Below are 17,244 nucleotides of genomic sequence, written 5' to 3' on the forward strand. Positions count from 1 at the left end.
CTGTCATTGATATTGTAATCCCACTTTAGCCACAACTAAAGAGCGAAGTACAATGAAAAGATCATTGAATATAGAAACTTATAATACTAAATATATATATATATATATATATATATATATATATATATATATATATAGGTTTAAAAATTACAAGATAATATCATTATAACCATAATATTTTAGATTCTCAATAACTTATTAAAGTACTAAAAGTAATAATAATAATTTTTATTTCTGCCTTTTTTTAAAAAAGGATTGGTTTTTTAACGCATAAATTTAAAGAAAGCCATAAATAGAAAAATTTGGTATCTCCCATATATAAATAGAATTTCATATACAGGATAGCTCACCTAAAGCAGAAACGTACCGTAATGCATTACAGGGTGCGAAAGAAGTTTTCGGCAAGATCCTAAAACAATCGAGTTTGTATCTGAGCCACTATTATGAGAAATGTTTTTAGTATTAATAAAAATTGGATCTAAACATATAGCGTTGGTATTGGATACTCAAGTTAGCTTCATGATTAATTGTTTATATCCATAAGAAGCAAACAGAACAATCAAATAATAAGATTTTAAAATATCAGTCCCTAGGTCTCCGAGAGTTATGAGGTAATGTAGGTCACTAAAATATGTGAATTGCCTTCCCCCAAAAAATTACGGATTTCGGGTACCTTTGACTTATAGATAGAAAGATAGAAAGTCTATACATTTTTAGTACGGCAACATGATATTTATCAAACTTAACATGTCAAAAACATATTCAAAACTTTTAAAATAATATTTGCGTTTTCGGATTTAAATATTGCTCTAATAATAACGTCCTTTCTCTATTATTTCTAAACAGGTTATAATCCGGTTTAGTAATTGCGCTGGTCTATATTTTCCCATTTAGCCATGCTTCTTTCTGTATGGTCTTTAAATATTTCTTATTATACATATTTAAATGCCAACATTTTCTATAAAACATGGTTGGATATCTGTAAAACAAAAATGTTTAAAATGACAAAATATTATTTTCGTAAGTAAAATCTACATTGTTGCGACATATTCATAATTATTTACTTAAAGAAATAGAGCTTTTTACAAAATTTCATAAAATATGACAACCGATACGGGAAAATTAATACACAGGCTCCGGACTAAATAAAAAACAAATCTTTACCTTTTCAACAGCTTTATTAGTATGACAGACCGCAGTTTGTTTTGCATCTCTTCTTAACAGACTTATAAAAAATAGATATGACAATTCTCATCTCATATTTAAAATTGTGTATTTTTTATCTCACTTGCATGCATCTAATTTACATCGTTCTCAGAAATTAGCTACCTCTCGAGTGGCTTAGTATATACAGGTTGGGGAGTTGATCACGCATAAAGAGGTGCTTAAAGGCGAAATATGGCAATACGCACGCATGCATTTTTCGTGATCTGCTACTCGCCTACAGTGTCGTTATTTTTCATTACAATATTAGAAAGTTTCACTAGACTTTGATGGGGGTAACTCTATTACTTGCAATATAATTTTGCAACATATGATGTTTGGGCATTTCAAATATTTTTTGATGCAGGCCTTACATACATTAGTGTACAACCCACGTAGAATCGCAATCCCAAACTGTTTATTATACAGAATTAAAGCGTTATTCTAATAAAAATTAAGTATAATCTCTGATAAAAGTAAACATGTTTAAACACTTACACAGAATAAAATAAAAATACTTAAAAATATATTTAACGAATAATTAATTATTTAAATAAAAGGCACAAGACCTCTTTCTTTGGCTAGACAATAAATAAATAGCCATTTCGTACTTCTAAAAAAGTTTTTGGTGAAATGGAATTGGTACATTTAATAATTTTTTCTCGCAACTCGTCTAGATTTATACTAAATTCGTGTTTGTAAATGATCTCCTTAAGTTAACCCCAAAAACGAATAAGTCTTTTACCATAAACGAATGAGCAGGACAATCGATCCCAGGTAGGAAGTGAGGCAGGATTGGAATTGCAGAAAAAACTTGGGTTTTGCAGCAATTCATGGTATTTTTGGGTATATAAAGTACCATCAATAAAAAAATGGCCCTATAACATGGTCACCCAAAATACCAAACATTCAATTTTTAATGATACTGAATAGGAAATGGAAAAATTCTGTGCTCATATTTCCGAGACCAATACCAAAAAACAAAAGAATTGTTTTTCGGTTTCCCATATAACGGAAAATAATCATTTTGTTTTCTTCAAAGTTTTGAAAAATTTGTACCCATGTTTTTTTAATATGTTTTTTATATGCTTCATACTCGCTTTCTCTTTAACGCATTTAATTGATCATATTAAATCCACTTCTAAGGTACTACATACCATTTCTTTCAGTCGTTTTGCTCCTGCACTGGTTCTTGTACTTACTACTAGTATAGTATTTATGGCCATTTTAAAGACAAAAGGATGTCTCAAAATTTGAAACCACATTTAAAAGTATTTTTTGCAAGGAATCGTTTTATTCTCAAATATAATTAATAATAAAACACTACATTGTATTGCCGTATTGGCTCCTTAAAACTATTTGATAATTTGAACTCTTTTGGAAGGAATACAAACAGCTATAATAAGTTGAGATGAGAATAATAGCGCTTTAAAAACATTAAGTAAGCCAGCGCGGGACACCTTCCTCTAGTAGGTGTCGTGGCAAAAGGGAAAAGTTCATGTTTTCTATCATTTTGTCATAAAATATACTTTAAAACCCGGAGCATTAGTATTGACAATAGTTTTCATGATCAGTTGCTGACTCTGGATAGAGCTCGGTCTCTGCACGCTGCAGAGTTTAATACTAATTTTATTTTAACGGTCGCGATTAAGTATAGTTTTTATTATTTATGGATTGAGAGTATTTAAAAAGAAAATTTACATAATATCATCACATAGTTCATTATATTAAATGAGCAAATGCGTCCGGATTATGCATTTACAGAAAATAGATTTTCGCTGACGGCAAGTATAGTAGCAGGAACTGTTTACTTTAAATAAATAAATCAAGTGTCATCCAATGTGACCTGATCGTAATGTCCTAGCCATATTATTAATATATTTATTATTATTATTACACTCATCAGATGAAGGTCACACACATAAAATGGCCCAAGTGTTATAAATAAAATAACTAGGTCATTGCGTTACTTCTCGACCAGTTAACTGAAAAGTCAACTTTCAAGTGGTATAATCATTTACCTTTTTTAATCGTTGCAGTATTTAAAAATATATTAAAAAAGTATATGATATATTCTTGGGTATTTATCCTTAAAACCTAAAACACTATAATTTTATTGGGTTCTTGACCACCCATTTTGCATATTTTTAATAGCTTTAAGTCGAAAGAATAAAATACAAAAAAACAAAACTAACAAATTTAAAAAAATAACTATGAGAGTATCTTAATCGGAAACTAACAAAATAATAAATCAACATGTTTCGAAAGAGAACTTATAATATTTTTTATGTGTTTTAATTTCTCCTCATTTTCTGAATCAGAAATTTTTAGAGGCTTGGTAGTTTTCTGAACTTTTGGTAGGCCTTGAAATGGCATAACGCACGATGTCTCGAAGGGGGAATCTTCTGGAATAGGGTTCTGCCGAGTATATATGGAGCCGCATCGTCGATAGTTGTCAGTTATCAACTCAGTGAAGTAAGGTTCGCAATATTAACGCAAGATTAAATTAGACATAAGTAGTTCTAAATAAATACAATAAAAATAACTATTTCTAGTAATCGGGAATGATCGTGTTGCACAGTGTAAGTGTCTAAATAAATTCGAACAACTAACGAACGAGAAAAAACGCTACATTGGTGCTAGGTGTGGGGTGTGAATAAGACGTCAATTAACGGGCATTGGAGAAATTAAATAATAGTGAACTAAAATAAATCAGACTAAAGTGTGTGAAAATGGAAAAGCTGTTGGATTTAAAAGTTGCTGAGCTAAAAATGGAGCTAGAGAAAAGGGACTGCGATACGATGACAAATAAAGTAGCCTTCCAGGAGCGGTGTCGTATAGCATTACTTAAGGAAGACGATAACCCTGATAACTTTGTTTTTGCTGGTGCAAACGATATCGGTCAAATGTTGCAAGGTCTGGAAGCTAAATTGCTAGAAAATTTTGTCAACTTAGAGGCTAAATTAATTCTGTAGAAAAATTCTGTAACGATGGAAGAAAATTCCGCAAAAATTGAGGCTAAATTGCTGGAAAATACTGCAAAACTGGAAGAAAACTGTGATACGCTAATAATAAAAGAATAAAGCCAAGTTGGAAAAAACATTTTAGAAAGTAAGGAGGAATTAAAAGAAGGAATTTTGGAAAAATAAAATAACTTGGAAAAGAACATTGGACGTCAACACTCGATAATTTATCCTATAGACCTTCGGCAATGGACCATAAGAACAAAATTTATGCCAAAATGGAATCTCTTGAAATGATGCGCCTCAAGACGCCTTAATTTGATAGTACTACATTCTGGGATATTTATCAGCATCAACTTGCAAAAGCAAGTGGTTGGTCATCCAGGGAGAATGCCACTGCCTTTATATTGGCCCTAAAGAAGAGATACTACGGCCATTCTACAAAGAATGCCCCTCAAAGATCAAGAAGTCTACGACCACCTAATGAGGCATTTAAAGATGCGTTATGGCCAATCACACCTAGAAAATATCTATCACACGCAGTTGAAAAATCGATGCCAAAAGCCAGGAGATTCTTCCCTGCAAGAATATATAGCAATAGACAATATAGCACGTTTGATTTGACTGGCATATCCAGATGTCCAGGAAGGGGTTATGGAACATTTAGCAATCCAAGTATTTCTGGGCTCCGCGATGGTAAAATGAGACGGGCCTTACTACTAGCACATGGATCTAAGCTAGTAGATACAATAACACGGTCGCTCGAATTCGAAGCTGTCAAGAACACGAACAAAAGCCAGAATGGCAAATGATTCCAGGAGAGGACGACTAAGAGGAATCGGTTAAGCAGATAATTAGAGAATAATGGAGGATGTAGCCGAAAAGACTGGAAGATGGAGTGTTTGAAATATGGCAAAGCAGGTCACATAAGAAAGCACTGTCTAGAAGGCGCTAGTTCTACTTCCGCCAATCTGGAAAACTAAGGATCGGCAATTAAAATGCGTCTAAGAACAGCGACGGAGGATCGAGCAAATATCTATGGGGAAACAAACGTGACGTTCACCGTAGGAACACCCTGTGATAGTGGCTGAGATTGGGGATAAGGTGATCATCAAAACGGACATAATGGAAAAAACTTAGGGCTTCGAGTTAAGCTTCAAGCAGGAAGACTTGAAGCTAGATGAAGTTGTGTTGCATCGTGACAGGGATTATAGTCTTTGAGTCCTACTTTTGGAGGATGTTTTGATACCAGAATAGATCGTTCTGGACGACTGCGTTGATAGCAAGATCACGGACGTTGATGTAATCATGTTCGAACCTGCAATGCATGACGAGGCTGTTATTCGAAACATAGCCGTCGGTAAAACCCTTGTACATGCTGAAAGGAGTATTCCTGTGGGGGTAGTCATTGTCTATCATTATCCTGTGCTGTTAAAGAAGGGCACAGAGTTAGGTCACTGTTGTGTAGTTTCAGCAATACTTTCAAAGTTGCGGCTATGGACATCTATTAGGATGCCATTTCGAAAGAATAAGAAGAGCTGGTATCGTCTCTGGGCACCGATCTAAAGCCAGACTAAAGAAGGATGCTTAGGCATTAGGTATATAGATATCCAGCCGTTTTTAATACTAGGAAGAATGGAAGGACCAACATAATCCTGCACAAAATCAATACAGAAAATGCTCATTCCATCCGGCAGACAGCTGAAAGACTACCATTCACTAAGAGAGAGGAAGTTGATAAAATTAATGAGAGTGTGGCTAAGAAAGGCGTCATAGAACCATCTAGCAGTTCATGGCTTTCACCGGTGATACTGGTAAAGAAGAATGACGGCTCGACCAGATTCTGCATAAAAAAGACAGGACTAAGACATTGCGCACGGTGTCTTAAAGGTTAGCGAGAATCTTCCGGAACAGCGTTTTCTCCAGTATATAAGTAGCTGCATCGCTGATAGTTGTGAGTTTAGTGAAGTAAAGCTCGGAATATTGAGGCGAGATTTAAATCAGACATAAATAGTTGTAAATAAATACAGTAAAAGTCAATATTTCTTGTAATCGTGAGTGATCGTGTTGTTTTGTAATGTGTAAGTGTTTAAATAAATTAGGTGGCTATTTTGAATTATTTTAATTCACACCTAACCAACAAGATAAAACGCTAACGATATGTTTTCACATTTGGGATGAGATACTTTGAAAAACCGTAAATATTTTGAAACAATAACAATCAGTATACATCTAGTGTTTACCTCTCTCTTATTTCTCATATATTATTTTTATGGATCTTAGGTCCCCATGCCAAGTGAAAAAAAAAATTAATGGGCAAGCTGGCGAAACAAGCTTTAATATCAGGATCTTCATTTATATTTTTATTTATAAAAACCTTTCGTAATCTGACAAATATTTTTAATAATCTTTATATTGATTCTTGATAATAATCTTTTTTTTTTAATGGGATATTTTTGACGGGAACTATTTAATACATTAGCTTAAACTAGTATTTAAAAATAACTCCTATCTGACACAAGTGCCCAAAAGGGAAGGCTGCTCTGGACTGTAAGCTCATATTATGAAAAAAATAGAAAATTTTGTTTCCTACCGAGTAATTTTAAGTCTAATTAATAATAACGGGATATTTTGACTTAAATTTTTAGCTTTTTGGTCTTAATATTTTAATTTGAAATCAGATAAAGCGTGAAATAATATTATTTTTAAGTATTTTTGTCTAAAAAATTTCTAGTGAAAGCATTAGTACCTTAAATCTTTCTACCTTTTTTTATTAAGAATAATTTTTCACACTAATAATAGGAAGAATTTTAATATCACAAAGTAATATCGCTTATGCTTCATATATCAAGGGCTAGAGGTTTGCTTAATTTCTTTTCACAAATAGTTTCGCCATCTATTGTTCTAAATTCGTTTAGCAGAATAAAATGAAAGCAGAATGAATTAAAGAAAACATTACCTCGTATATATTTGGCGCCAAATTGTTGACGCATTAACTCGTAACCGGTCAGTTTCCAGTGAAAACACTGAAGTCCAGAATAACTTTTCTTATATCATAGAATTTTATTTCTTTTTTACGCGTGTGCCCTTATTAAAGTACATGTACGTTTAACTTAATATAGTTCTGAATGTTAATGGCAATTTCAGGAAATAATACAGTCCATTAAAAATTCGATAAGAAGTATTACCACTGTTGATAATTGTTCTGCTAAGAAAAAGTTTCTTAAATTTAATCGTTTCCTGGCAACAGAAAATCACTGTTATTTTATTTACTTTTTAAAATTATGATGGTTCTTTAAAGCCCAAATGAAGATCATAAAAATATCCTAGTTAGAGCAACTTTAAGCGATTTTTTTAATAGTTTTAATATTTTGACGAATTCCTTGAGTCTCGAAGATGTTGCGGTAATGATCTAGAAGGCAGAGATAGTTTTTCTAGATGACTTTTGTATTCCCTGGCAAATCAGAAAGCACTTTGGAAACCTCTGAGAGAGAAAGTTCGATTCTAAAAGCCAACAGAACAACAAAGTTATGAAAAAACTTTATAGAAGAAGACATTCAAATTCAAATTCAAATTCAAATTCAAATATATTACTTAAAATTGTACAGTATTGTTACAAAGTTAGTGTTTGTGCCCTAAGTCACAAGTGACTTGTCGGGACACAGTATTTCAGAATACAATAATAATTTAATAATAAATTTGAGAGCTTGTTATAAAAACCAAATTAAATTAACTTAGATTAAATTTGTAAAAGTAATATTTAAATTAATTCATTCTTTTATTCTATCATTAAATAATATTTGCAAATATACCTGTAATTATAACATTTTTTTACATTAGAAAAGGTAGCTTTAATAAAATATTTTCATAGTTACACCTGATCCATTCGGTTATGCGTATATTAAATAGTTTTTTTCTTATAGCCTTAAAAGCGTGTGGTATGAAATTAAAGATTCTTGGCCCCACATAAGATATATGACGTTGACAAATTGTAAAATCTACTTTAGTCAAATAAACATGTTCTCTCGTGACAGATCTAGTAATATTAAGGCGTTGGGGTAGAATCTTATAAATGTTTTTATTCTTCATAAAGTTAAGGGTGCTCTTCAGGTAAAGTTCTCTTACAGTAAGAGCACCACTTTCCAAAAACAAATTAACTGTTGGGTATCTTTTTGGTTTTTTATTTATTATTTTTAGTATATATTTTTGAGTGATAACCAGGTTTGTTAACATTGTGCTACACGCACTACCCCAAATTCTTATACCATAATTTAGAATGGATTCAACCAGAGCCTGATAGACCATCTCCAATAACTCACGAGGCATAAATTCGCGTAGTTGATATAACTTATAAATTGTTTTCCTTATCTTTTTAGTTATGTAATCAATGTGCATATTGTATCTTAAATTTCTATCAATATAGACGCCGAGGTATTTTGTGTACGAAACTGAAGAAATCCTAGAGTCGCAAGTACAATTTTCCATCTGATTTGCAAAACAAGGATAAGTATGTATAGTTAGTTCCACAGGTTCTTCTTGTTGATTAGTGTTATAAATCGAGAAATTTATAAAGTGGGTTTTATTACTATTTAGAGTTAGAAGATGCTGATCCGTCCAAAGTTTAATTAATATGATATATTTTTCAGCTAGCTTTTGCACTTCTGACCATGATTTTGCTTTTACTAGAATTACTGTATCATCAGCGTAACAAATAATAGAACAATTTATTTCAGGTAAAATTCTTGTAAGGTTGTTTATATAGATCAAAAATAAGAGTGGCCCCAGGACTGTACCCTGTGGCACACCACATTTAACTGTACCCATCTCTCCAACAAGATTATTAATTTTTACTTGTTGTGTTCGATCACTAAGATATGATTCAAAGAGTGCTAACTCAGTACCTCTTAAACCTACGTCACCCAGTATTTGCAAGAGAATGTGATGTGCCACAGTGTCAAAGGCTCTTGCGAGATCAATAAAAATGCCTAAGGTCTTATAACCCTCATTAAAACCATTCAATATTCGCTCTGTTAATTGTTGAATTGCATCTTCAGTACTCATTTTACTTCGAAAGCCAAATTGAGAATCTGATAATAATTTATTATTTTCTAAATGTTTTTCCAATTTAATTTTAATGCACTTTTCAAGTAATTTATTCAGGGTACTCGTTATTGCAATAGGCCGATAGTTTTCAATGCACTGGCTGTCACCAGACTTAAATATGGGAGTTATTATGGAGTTTTTCAGAATATTTGGGTAAATGCCTGTTTTTAGTACTAGATTTATCATGTGTAGTAAGGGCTTCATTAACGCTATATGATTGTCTTTAATTATCAATGCAGAAATACCATCGTTTGTACATGAAACCTTGCTTTTAAGAGAATTTATTTCCATTATCAATTCATTTACCGTGATTTCCGAGAAACTCGCTGGATTACAAGGAGTAGGCTTACTAAACACATATTTATTTTTAGGTATTTTTTCACTAAGGTTTTTCCCGATATTACAGTAATAGTTCAGAAATTTTCGAGATATTTTGTCCTTTTCAGTTACTTCATTACCATTTTCAATTATAGAGTTTATAATTACATTTTTATTTACGGTTTCGTTGGTTACTTCCCTGATGGTTTCCCATATTCTTTTTGTATCGTTTATGTTTGTATTTAATTTGTTTTTAAAAAATAAATACTTAGCTCTTTTAATTAATTTAGTGAGGACATTTCTGTAGAGTCTGTAAGTTTTTTGTGTTTGAAAATTTAAAGGATGTTTCAGGGTCAGCCTCCTTAGTTTATCGCGATTTTTAATGGAATTAATGATCCCAGAGGTAATCCATCCTTTTTTTTTACGAGTGTATTTTATAGTTTTAAAGGTGGTACAATTTTCAATTATAGTTCTCATGGTTTTAGCAAAATTATTCATGCAAATATTTGGGTCATTATATTGCAATATATCGCCCCAATCAAAATTTATCAGACTGTCTGCTATTTTTTGAAAGTTAACAATTTTTTTAGTATTAATTTGTACCTTTTCCGGGTTATTACTTTTGTTTAAAAACTGCATGCTCAATAGTGTTGGGAAATGGTCCGTCAAACCACTCATTATAATATAAGAACTGACAATTATATCGTTGATGGTAGTTTTTAGAAAGATGTGGTCTATGCAGGTTTTTGCATTTCCTGCTACCCGAGTAAAACCATTTATTTGACTAATGTATCCCATGTGATTTAGATAGTTGAGATATTCTGTAGAGCATTGAGTGACTTTATTCTCTATAATATCAATATTTATATCTCCACAAAAAACCTCGACTGGACATCTCCGAAAGTTTATTTCGAATAAAAGCCTTACATTATTGATAAATTCTGTTTTGTTTAAACTAGGAGAGTTATATAATGCGATTAGCCCTATTTTTACATTATTTTTAATCAAAGTTACTCTTAAAAATTTAGAGAAATTTACAGTTATAATTTCGGATTTAGGTAATAGCGAGGTTCTAACATATACTATGGTGCCATCATTTTTGTTTATTTGACTTTCATTATAAAAAACTTCAAACTGATCCAATCGAAAATAATTTAAATTATTTATCTTATGTGTCTCTGAGAGCACTATAATATCAAATTTTTTATCAGTTGACTCAAGGTATGCCACCAGATCATCATAATGAGCATTAATGCTTGAGATGTTAAAATGTATTAAATTAAGGCAGTTAGAATTAGTTGGGGTATTTATATCCCCAATATGATTGCAGGTCTTAGTTTCAATAACTTGATAGTCATCAAGAAGATCATTATGATCCAGGTTATTTAGAGAATTATTCATATAAATCTCATTCATTTTTAAATTCATATAAAACAACCAATTAAATCACTTATAATTATTATCGAACAAATATCTAAACTTACATGGTATTTACAATATTTTGAATTTGATCCACAGCTTGAATTTTTATTATATTAGAGGTTTCGGACTTTCGCGCAAACACTTTTCCACTCTTACACCACACAAAACTAAAACCTTTATTTTTCAGTTTTTTTGCTTCCAGAAAGAGATTTCGAACATCCTTTGAAAGGTCTTCGTTAATGAAAATGATATGGGGTTCCCCGGCAATTTTACAATCCGTAGTTTTTAAAGAGCGTATTGTTTTTCTTTTTTCTATTATCTCATTCCTTTGGTGTACATTCTGTAGCACAACTTTAATAATACTGTGTGGCCCTTTATGTGGCAAGGTCTCAGTTCTATATTCATCCGGTTTCAGAGGTACGTTCAATTTCTCAAAAACTTTCATGAGATTATCCTTTGCCTCTCCATCATTGGGAAGTCCCATAACTATAACATTTTTGCTTCGTTCGTGCACCTCTTCTTTCTTAAGATGATCCTGTAGATGATCCAGATTCTTTTCTATTTTTTCCACTTTATATTTTAGAGTTTTATTTTCCTCTTTTAGTGCCTTATTTTCCGTTGTAATTTGCTCAACTTTCTTGTTTAAATCTTCTAGATATTTCCATTTATAATTAAGGGACTCTTCAAGTTCTTCGAATTTTCTGGCAAAAAAACTCAAAACATCCTTTATAGAGGGATTTGCTAATGTCATTATTTGCTTAATATTAGCTGCTGTATTATGCTCTGGTTCATCGTTCTCGGAGCTTTTATCGGATGGATCTTCGTTGCACTTGTTACAAATCCATTTTTCATCTGTTGCTTTAGTTTCATAGGCACCGAACTCCTCAGTACTCAATCCACTGCAGCTTTTATGATAATATTTCCTACATTCTCCATTACAACGGATGCTGTAATGCGTTTTTGCTATGCTTTTAGCGCAATGAGGACAAATAATTGTTTTCCCGGTCTTATTTTTGGGTCCCATAACGTTATGTTATACGAAAACACCTTACCGGCAGACGGAATGCTAGGTCTCTCTAAGCATAAGGAAGTGCAATTTATTGGTATGTAAACTGATAACTTTTTTTTTTCACAACACTCATATACGATTAAATCTTAATTAATCCCTTAACTGGGTTTATATCATAGACACAATCTTCTCGATCATGTAATTCTATGTAAAGGTCTCGCTACCTGCTATTGGCAAAATATCGCCGAAAATGGACTTAATTTACTCGCGATATTTAAGTTTAATGCCGGAGCAAAAATTTTACGTGCGCTCTCGTTGATGAAAGATGAAATACTGTATAATAGATGAAATGATGAAATAACTATACATTTAATTAAATAATAAAATAAAAAAAATCAATCTAGAAGCAATGACAATAGAAGACGCAATTTAGGAAGGGATAGTTCTTGAAGATGACTTTTGTATTCCTTAGCCGCAACCAGAAAGCACTTTAGGGACTTCTGAGATGTGAACTTCGATGCCTAAGAAAAATTTAAAAAAACAACAAAGTCATGAAAGAAGTTTGATATAAGAAGATATTTAGTCAGTTAATAATATTAAAAGACATTCATATCCAGATTTTAAATAGATGAAAAAACACAAAGACTCGGTCTTGACAGTCATATAATGAAATTAAATTTTGAAAATGGTTACATGTTTCGCTCATAAATGAGCATCATATGATCTGAACCTCATTTCTGAGCGAAATGTATTTTTTCGCCTATTTAAAATCATTTTGAATTCTCTTATAGCGAAAAGGACGATTGTTTTCAATTCATCTCCAGAAACAATGGTCATGTTGGGAAGCAGTTCCAGTTCAGATAATGAAATGCTGTTAGGAAAAAAGAGACGGACCAAAGGCGAAAGAAAAAGAGAAGTTAAAATAAATATATTGGATTAAGGAAATCGAAAGTTTAAAAAAGTACGATAAATAAATATACTCTAAGAGAAGAAAGATGTCTAAAGCATCGATGCTATTGCAAAAATTCTTTAAAATAGCTCCCAAATAGCACGGGTATAACGATAGAAAAAATTTTGGTCAGAGATATCAGAGAAACAACATAAAATTTTTGTAGCAACCATAGTGAAAGTATTATATAACAGGAAAAGGCCTAAAACAGAAAATTCAAGACGGTTTATAACACTAAAATATAATTTTATTTAAAGCTAATTAATGTATCTTAATTCTCTGGGGAATAAAGCCTAAATTATGAGATATTAAAAGCACATGGTACAGGAGTAAAGCGACCAGATATTTTTAATGAATAAAATACTATCGCATTGATGTCGAAAGAATACACCGAAAAATTTTTACGAAAAAATATTACGTCAAATTCAATCAAAAATTCTTTGAACAGGGTCTTATTCAAACATAATGTGACTCAGTATATAGCACAATAGAGAGGGAACTTAAAAATAAAGGGATATACTTACCTAGCTATTATTTAAACATTACATGCGAAGCCATCATAAAATCATACTTATATTAAAAAGGGATTTTGGTATATACCGGGAGACAATTTGAAAACGCACAGCATTTGATCTAGCAATGATAATATGAAAATTAGGTGAAACACGTCAATTTACATATTAAGGGGAGCAATTTTTTAGGCATTTGGTGTCGTGTTACTTTTAACCCTCTGACCCCCAGGGCACCTACCCCTAAAATTTTAAATGGAACCCCAATTTCTTTTACCATTTTTGTGTTCTTGAATCTGGTTGAGTTTTAAAATCAACGGATTTCAAGTAACCCCATAAGAAACAATGTTCTTCTAGAGCAAGATTTCCATTGGCGTCCCTTTGATTTTTCACCTCATGAACCCATAAGTGATTTTGTAGTTGTTTCTAATATTTTTGCATAAATTTCACCATTTAGTTTCATCGATAAAGAGGGGACCGATGATGCTATGCCCTAATATACCCACAATTTTCTTTTTGAGGCTATTGTGTATGTTCCTCTCTAATAATGTGAGAATTGAAGTCGCTCCAATAACGACAGGTTGGTTTGTTTGTTCACTTTACCATTTAAGTAAAAAGTGGATTCGTCACTGAAACAGATATTCTTTATTAACGTGGGTTGAGTAATAATGTTGTCCATTATAATTTCAAAATCCCAATACGTCGGTCTAGGTCATCATCCCCTAATTCTTGAGTAATTAAGAGTTTGTATGGATGAATATTGTTAAGCTTCAATACTTTCCTGAGTGACTCACGTGACAGTCCAGTTTGATCTGCAACTTTACAAAGGGACCTAGCGGGAGTTTTAGCAACTTCACCAAGAACCTCAATCTAAGCGGCCTCATTGAGCAGTCTTGGCTCATTCCTTTTCTTATTGCCAACAGATCTGTTTCTTCAAATTTAGCTATTAATTCGTGGAAGTACTTGTGTCCAACACTTCTTTCACGATGTATTTCGTTGAATATGGCCGCCGTTCTTGCAAAGCAACGCTTTTGAGCTTCATAAATTAAAATAATTTCTACGCGTTCAGCAAACGTTTAAACCATTTTATGAAACGACACTAATAATTGAAAACTATTGAGATTATTTATGAAATTAACTTTCACAGATGTTTTCCAAAAGAACAAGAAATAAATAATGAACACTAGAAGTCGGAAAATAAAGAACAAGTACCTACTTATCATTTAATAACAGGCATAAGCAAAACGAGAATATTGTTTTGTCGAAAACGGTAAAAAAATTAAACTGATTTATATTTTGTAGTGCTGGTATCGAAACCGAAATGTAAATAAATAAAAGAATATAGAATGTACAAGATTAGTAGGTACAAAGATTTTTAAAGGAAGTGCTGTGAGGCGATGAATCCAATCAAGATATTATATTACATTTCACTCATTTGTGAGGTTAAGTCGCGATTTTGAAGAAAAAAAAAATGTAGAATTTTATAAGGACCACAAAAATGGTAAAAGAAATAGGGATATCCATTTAAAATGTTAGGGGTAGGTGCACTGCGGGTCAGGATGTTGCAAGTAACATGACAACAAATGTCTCAAAAATTGTCCTCCTTGACATGTAAATTGACGTGTTTTGAATAATTTTCATACTATCATTGGTAAAGGCAATATTAAATGCTGTTCGTTTTCAAATTGGCACCCTGTATATGATTTTAGTTTAGTATCTGTATAAGTCGAAAATGTCACTTGTGATGGATCTTTGATCCCTAGAGAATGATTGAGATCTAATTTAATATAAACTAGATTTTAATGATGAATACATTGAGGAGCGATTCAATCGTCCAAATGAAATTTAAAAAGTTAAGCTATTAAACTACTCAATTGTCTGCCCTTATAAGAAAAGGAGAGCAAATTAACTAACATAAAGTATGACAATCTTCGAGCAATAAAAAAAATTATATCATAAGCATTGACAATTTCATCTTAATCTTCCTTTTGATGCAAAGTTTTTATTGTGCTTTTAAAACCTACACTTTTAAAAATGCAGTAACCAACATAATAAAATCTGTAAATAAAAATGAATTTTAATTTGTTTCGTATTATATTTCCTAGGTATTTTTAAATTTAGCCTAAAAGCAAAAATGCAGAGAAATGTGTTTTCTATATAATAATCGACTTTTCTTCTCTCCTGTAAATTTCTTCTTTCCAAGGTTACGGGCATTACGGAAATTTCATACTGAATTTTGATTTTACAATATAATAATTTTAAAGACCACCATATCTCTAAAATGCGATATTTCAAAATTAGATATCGGACCTAGGCCCATACTAAAAATTTACGATTTCAAGGACTTATACCTCCCCCTTCTCATTATTCCGTAGCGCTCGTAGGTCATTTTCATATATGTCGTTTCATATAATAAATATTTTCATATTTTTAAACTATTTTCTTAAAATCCTTTAGCAGCTACTGTTTTTCTACAAAACTATAATTAGGTATTTTACTTCAATTTTCATTGGTTTATTTTGACAGAATTAAATTACTATAGTCTATATGATGTCTATTATTATTATTGCTATTATTATATTTACTTTTCACAGCATTGAAACACAGACTATTACATTGATCAATACTAATGTTTACTAACGCAAACTAAATATTTATCACTTTGATCAAATTAAGTCATTAAATATAAAACTGGTTTACATTCTTATATTTTGCCCAAAATAAAGTAGGCTGTTTTCTTGAAATTTAAAATAAAAAAATAATTTTTTTTGTTATAAAAAATTCAATGGCTACCTATTTAAATAAAAAACTAATGTGTTTATTACTATCAAAGTGTTATTATTGTTAAAATAGCGTATAACATTAAAATATATCAGGACGAAGTAAGAAACTATTGTTATGATTTACCGGAAACGTTAATTTAATTGATCATTAAAATGCATAATGTGCAGCATCCGAATAATTAAAAATATACAACCTGCGCCATCACAACTAGCTACAACAAGAAACACAAGAACATCAATAGTGACTCACAATTTTAGTAAAACCTCAAAAAACTCTGAATGTTTTTATCCTTCTTAAAACAACTTAAGTTTCTAAGATAAAGTCCTGTTAAAATCGCGCATCGCCGTTATAAATCATATCCACAAGGAAATTGAATAAAGGCGAGAATACCAAGCGTCCCGACAAAAGATAGAGGAGCTCTCACGGAAAACTGCTTTTTGGAGAGGAAAATTCAGCTTGCTTGCCTGAAATTTTATCGTCATGCGCTTTGAGCGGCTAAGGTGCGTAGGCACGAATTATATTTTAGCTTTTCTCCATATACCTAAGGGCTGTTGAATTGATTTAGGTAATACTTTTCTGTAAACGGAATATTTTATGAACTCATTCTCAGTCTTGAAAGAGACGTTTATGAATGACTAAGAAAAAAAAAACGATTTTATCTTTTATTGTTTATTTTATCATTATTTTGGTACAATAAAAAAAGATTACGGTAACTAACCAAAATATAATAAGTAGCCAAAGAATTAGATTTAAAGTAATTATATTAACTAACTCAAAATGATACTGCTTTAACAGTTGTTTTGAGCTGCAGTGTGACAAAGCACATTTTACAAGCTCTTGCACTAATTTGGGTCAGCCTAATGATGCCTTAATAATAAGGCTCTGCAACTTAAAAGTTCTAAACTTGAGGTTGGTGTTAATATCAAGATAGCTCAAAACATTTTCTTGTTAATTAGAATGTTAGTATGAACATCACAGTAATTA

At 31.6% G+C, this 17,244-nt stretch overlaps 1 protein-coding gene across 4 annotated transcripts in view; it reads right to left on the minus strand.

Annotated features, from left to right (window-relative positions):
- LOC126734881 (neuroglobin-like) overlaps nucleotides 1-16,679 on the minus strand; it is a 195,813-nt gene extending 179,134 nt beyond the window's left edge. For all 4 annotated transcript variants that reach the window (XM_050438705.1, XM_050438704.1, XM_050438703.1 and 1 more), the window contains exon 1: nucleotides 16,510-16,679. The gene's annotated coding sequence lies outside the window, so the exon portion shown is untranslated. The remainder of the gene's footprint in view (nucleotides 1-16,509) is intronic.
- Between the last annotated feature and the right edge of the window lie 565 nt (nucleotides 16,680-17,244).

The sequence above is a fragment of the Anthonomus grandis genome, chromosome 4 (assembly GCF_022605725.1).
Source record: "Anthonomus grandis grandis chromosome 4, icAntGran1.3, whole genome shotgun sequence".
NCBI classification, from domain to species: domain Eukaryota; kingdom Metazoa; phylum Arthropoda; class Insecta; order Coleoptera; family Curculionidae; genus Anthonomus; species Anthonomus grandis.